This window comes from Octodon degus, unplaced genomic scaffold, assembly GCF_000260255.1.
Source record: "Octodon degus isolate 3935 unplaced genomic scaffold, OctDeg1.0 scaffold00119, whole genome shotgun sequence".
Classification (NCBI taxonomy): Eukaryota; Metazoa; Chordata; class Mammalia; order Rodentia; family Octodontidae; genus Octodon; species Octodon degus.
In genome coordinates, this window is record NW_004524695.1 from 7,320,568 (window position 1) to 7,326,191 (window position 5,624).

Genomic DNA, 5,624 nt, shown 5'->3' on the forward strand with positions numbered 1-5,624 from the left:
AAAAAAAAAAAAAAAAAAGAAAGTCTGTCATACAGACACACACTGTGAAATCTGCCTGACTTCAATGACTTCCAATGAAGTATAGCATGACCAATTTTCAGTCACCTTAATCAATAATGGCAAACCTTTTAGGGCGTTTAATAATAACAAACACCTAGCTCCTGCCTTAGGTGATATGATTTGCAGCATTTGACAGCACTGACCACTCCCTCCCTAAGGCATTTTCTTGTGGGCTTCTAGGACATCACCCTCCTCTCATTCTCCTCCACCATATTAGCCACCCCTCAGTCTCCTCAGCTCCTTCCTCATCACTCCAACTTCTCAGTACAGGAATGGCCCCATGGCTCCACGACAGGGACTCTTCTCTAGTTACAGGTGCTCCCTAAGTGATCTCACCCAGGCCCACAGCTTTGAAATACCAACTGTATCCTTATATAACCAGTCCCAGACTTCTGAATTTCACATTCAGGTCCAAATGCCTAGAGAACACCCAAGCTTAAATGTCCAATAATTATTCCAAACTTTAAAAATCAAAAACAGAACTCCTGATCCTCTCCCTATATCACTAGATGTTCTCAAAACTCTCCCCATTATTTAAGACAATCCCAACCTTATCACTGTGTAGGCTAAAAAATCCTAGAATCATTCCCAATTCCTTTCTTTCACCTTAAGGCCATCCACCAACTCACTTAAGCCCTTTGGGACTTAGCTCAAGTATGACCATTAGGCCTTGCACCAATACCACACACACACGCACACGCACACACACATATTCTATTCTCCTTCCCTGCCTTGGGTAGTTGTTGTCGTCACAGTGCTAGGGACTCAACACAGGGCCTCATGTGTGCTATGCAAGTGCTCTACCACTAAGAATATCCCCAGCCCTTCTGCCTTGTTTATTAAGCCATAGCATTTTATCATCTGCTTAAGCAGATTTTTTTTTTTATAGTCTCTTCTTCTAAAATATATATCTCTTGAGGATAAGGCTTTTTGTATGTTTTCACTTTTTTTCTTAGGTGCACAGAATGATAGCCAGCACCTTGAAGGGTCTCAATATTTTTTACTCTAGATCACACAGACTAACAACATATGGGCCAGATTACCACCCTGTTCACCTCCCACTGTCCCAAATGTACCATGTACCTATGGCGACCTTGGAGATACTTTGAGTAAGCTAAGTGACTGATTCCATGGGTTTCACAGTTGGTATTCATCCTCTGGAATATCAGCACCCCAGATATTTGGATGGCCTGCTGCCCACTTCTCTACTCAAATGACATAGGCTTACAAAGGCCTTTCCTAGCTAGCTTATCTAAAATAACCGCATTACCCAAGCCCATACACTCCCAGTAACCCTGCTTTATGCTCTACTTTTCTACACAGAACTTACCCACCTGACACCATATACATAGCTGCATGTGTCTTTCTCATTACAACACAAGCTCTATGAGCACAAAGGTATTATTTCCTAGTATCCCTTCAACACATTTAACAATCCCCAGCACACAACAGGTGTACAATATTTACTGACTGAACAAACATAATGTTTAAGATGAAATTACCTAGTCTATGACAAAGGAGGAAATTCTTACACTGGCAGAAAGTTGAAATAAAAACATAATCCTCTGTGTTCCTTGTATCATTATTCGTTTATTAATTAAATGAGAAAGGCTTTAAAATCAGGTAATCAGTGAGTCTAGGTGTTACTAAAAGCTTTATTTTTCTAAGAATGACACAAATTTTGCATCCCATACACAATTGTATGTAGACCTACCAAAAGAAAACAGAATGCAAAAATGGGATTAAAAAATGTCCATTACAGCCAACTTACAGATAATTAAGAGTCAGGAAAGCAGAGAACATTGCTGAGCTTCTTATTTATAGAAACAGAGTCAAGAGACACTAAAGGATTTGTACACAAAGCTAGAATTAGAACCTTGGTCTCTTTTCAATTTTGTGCTCCCTAGTATACCAACATTTCTAATTCATTACCAACACCCTACTAAGAACAAAGATTCTGCTGGGGGTGGCAGTGCATGCCTATATTCCAGCACCGGAAAAGTGAGACAAGCCATCTACACAGCAAGACCCTGTCTCAAAAATATACAATAAAAAATAAAATCAAGAACTACGACTGTCCAACAGCAATGATTCTCAGTCTTCAATGCTCATTCCGGTCCCCTGAGAAGCTTTAGAAAAGTACCATCAAAACTGGTTTGGGGTCAGGGAGATGGCTCAGTTGAATAAGGGCTTGCCTGGCAAGTGCAAGGGTCTGAGTTCAATCCCCAGTTCCGAAAAAAAAAAAAAACAGATTCAAGCCTCAGCAATTGCAAGAGAGAGAGAAACAGAGACAGAAAGACAGAGACAGAGAGAGACAAGACAGAGAGAATTACCAATGACTGAGCACCAGCCCAGCTAAATCAACCTCTCCAAATGGAGCCTTGGAATCAATATCTTTTAACACTTTCTAGTAATTCTCATGGGTGTAGCCAGAATTGTAAGTCAATGTCCTACAGTAGTGTTTTTCATAATGTGGCTCTATGACCAACAGGATTATCATCATCTAGAATGCATGTCAAAAATTCATTCCTGGGTCAGATGACTTTTTAAAAAGCACAAAGATAACTGAATAGAAAAATGAATAGTCTTTTCAACAAATCGTGCTTAGAAAAATAGGCACATGCCAAAAAAAAAAAAAAAAAAAAAAGAGCCCTATCTCACATCAGACACAAAAATTAATACAAAATGGATCACAGATAAGAGCTAACATATGAAATTCTAAGTAACATTTATAAATCTTCAAGGAATTAGAGTAGGCACTGATTTCTCAGTTATTACACTTTCTCAAGGTGTCAAAAGTAAAAGCAACCAAAAAACACATTACTCATCAATTTCATGCTGCAAACAAGAGAAAAGACAACCCACACATTGTATAGAATACTGTCATATCTGATAAAGATCTAACATTCACAACACAAACACCACAAATTAAAATACTGACAAAGGATTTGAGCAGACATATCTTGAAGATACATAAAAATGACTGATAAGAACATGAAAAGATGTCAAAATCATTACCCATCACAGAAAGGCAAATTGTAACTACAATAATATATCATCTTGCCCTCACAAGGATGAATAGAATCAAAAGATCACTGAAAGAGAAAAAGAAAAAACAGAAAAGGTAAAGAACTGAGCCTTGAGAACTCCAAGGGGAACTAGTCTGTAATGGCGATTAAGCAGCGGTCACAAGAGAAAAAAACAAACAAGCCAAAGACGGCAAGGGAAAAGAGCATGTTACGGAGGTGGGCACGGTCAGTGCCAGGAAAGGAAAAAACAAAACAACAACAGTAAATGAAAATTCCTCTTGGATCCGGTGGCATGGAATCCACAGCATTTCCATGAAAAGTTTCCAAGATACTCAGTTACTTTTCTGTATGTTCTGCTGTGTAACATGCCCCTCAAACACAAAAGGTTTAAAACAAATCAGCGCCGTGTTTATCTCCAATGAGCCTCACACCCTCGTGAAAGAGGAGTCTGGAAAATGAAAACTGATTGAAAAACGCTGGCGGCCAATTCGTTCTTGAGACCACTTGAGGACTCATTCAACGACCCACAGGAGATGCGGCTCTCGCCGTTCACGTGCCACGCTGCTTCGCGCTTCAGCCTCACCACAGCCCTGCCCCCGCCGGGCCCTCGGCCGGGGCCGCCCACCACCGCAGCCCCTGCGCACGCACGGAGGACGCCGCCGCCGCCACCGCAGCGACCACGGCAAGGGCGCGGTCAGACCGCCCCGGTCCCCGCCCCGCCCCCGCCCCGCGGACGCCTCGACCGGGAGTCACCGAGGCTTTTTTTCCACAAAAGGAGCCCAACAAGTGAAAAGGCGAGGCAGCTGCCCAACTTCGGCTCACGTCCGGCTAACACCCGGCTCCGCGAAAGCTGCGCCGCGCGAGCCTCGTCACGCCGCACAACTGCCCAACTCACACAACGAGGTCCAGTCCTGCCACAGGAAGGAGCTCCTGACAGGCGGCAGCCCCCGGGCCGAGTCCCGGCCTCGCTCCCGCGGCTGCCGGCTCCGACCTCCCCAGCCCGGCGGGCGAGCCTCCTACCTGCGGAGACTGACGAGCGATCGGCCCGAGAAAGGCTAACCCTGCAGAAACAAGGCTTGGCCGTAAAAGGAGCTCTGGCCACACTCTGCCCCACACTGCCCCATTTGCCACTCTTACCCAGCAGTCGGGAAATAACAAAACAGTTCAAAGTGAAAGAAATCAACACGCCACTTGCCGGAAACTGCAGGTTAGATGGAGCGCGCCATGACACACACGTCCCGCCACGTTTGTTTACGCATGCTCTGCTACGGTGGCCGGGAGGGAGCAAATTGCGTCATTACTAGAAGCACGAGTTCTTGTTTAGTACTGATTTTTTTTTTCTCTCAAATTCCTTTGGTTGTAAACGTCGAACACAGATTCTCCAAGTCCTAGGATTCTTAGATTCTCTTAATAGCCAACTTCTACTGAGCTCTTACAATGTGTCGGATACCGTGTTAATTACTACATGGACATCACAATGTATTATTAGTATTTCTACTTTACAAAAGAGATACCCGTAGTTCCCTAAAAATAAGCCCTAAGTAGAGATCAAAAATGCTAGCCCCAATCAGCCAATCTTTGCCTTACCATCCTTTGCAGGATAGCCACAGAGCAAAAGAATAGTAAGGTATAATCTGCATGACACTGGCCATGAGGATGGTAATGACTGGCTATTAATTACAGCTGGAGTTTACTTTCCATGTAGGGAAATAGGAGCCTTAGAGTTTCAGTACAGTCCTTGCCTGAAGTTATTTTATCTGTAGTAAAATTGGTCCCTGGGCTAAATCTGTTCTGCCTCAATCCCAAAGAACCTAGATTTTTTTTGGGGGGGAGGGGGGATTGTTTTTGGATTTTTTAGGGGGTGGGAGTAGGTATGGGGAGAGAACTCAGGACCTTAACGCTTGCCAGGAAGGTGTTTATGACACTGAGCTATCTCCCCAGCCCAAGAACCTGTTTTTAACTTCCTCAAACTTCTGTTAAAAAAAAAAGACACAGAAAGAACAGTTGGTACTATAAGTTATTTAACGCCAAAAGTGGTTGAGAACATTGTGGAATTTTTCTTTAATACTTAGAAAGCAGTTAAGCAAATACAGAGAGGGGAAAAAAAAATGTGGAGTATACTGATTCTGAACCTTTGCTCTACTTATATCATCTCAATAGTTTATTATTCTTTACCCAAGACACTCTTTGACCTTCAGTTTGCCAGAAGACTATCTCCAGTTTAAAAAGTTGAAGAAATAACCTGTGCAAGGGAGTCAGTAATTACATATTCTGTTCTCCACCTTGGTGTCACCATGATTTTGGACAATTACCTTGTCTGGCAAATACTTTTCCAAGTGTTCCTTTAATTAAAATGCTACCTTTTTCTTTGATTATCTGTGCCCAGAAAAAAAAAAAAATCTCAACTGTGGCCAGGGATATACTGTAGTACTTAATTCAGATGAATTTGAATTATGTGCTTATGTTGTTCCCATCTCTTTCTATACACAAAAAGTAGGCTCTGGGTTACTTTCTTCTTGGCTGTAATCCCATTGC

At 42.6% G+C, this 5,624-nt stretch overlaps 1 protein-coding gene across 1 annotated transcript in view; it reads right to left on the bottom strand.

The window, feature by feature from the left end:
- Positions 1-4,321, bottom strand: part of Cdkal1 (CDK5 regulatory subunit associated protein 1 like 1) — a 732,899-nt gene extending 728,578 nt beyond the window's left edge. Inside the window, exon 1 of the mRNA XM_004640150.2 lies at positions 4,227-4,321. The gene's annotated coding sequence lies outside the window, so the exon portion shown is untranslated. The remainder of the gene's footprint in view (positions 1-4,226) is intronic.
- Positions 4,322-5,624: the final 1,303 nt, after the last annotated feature.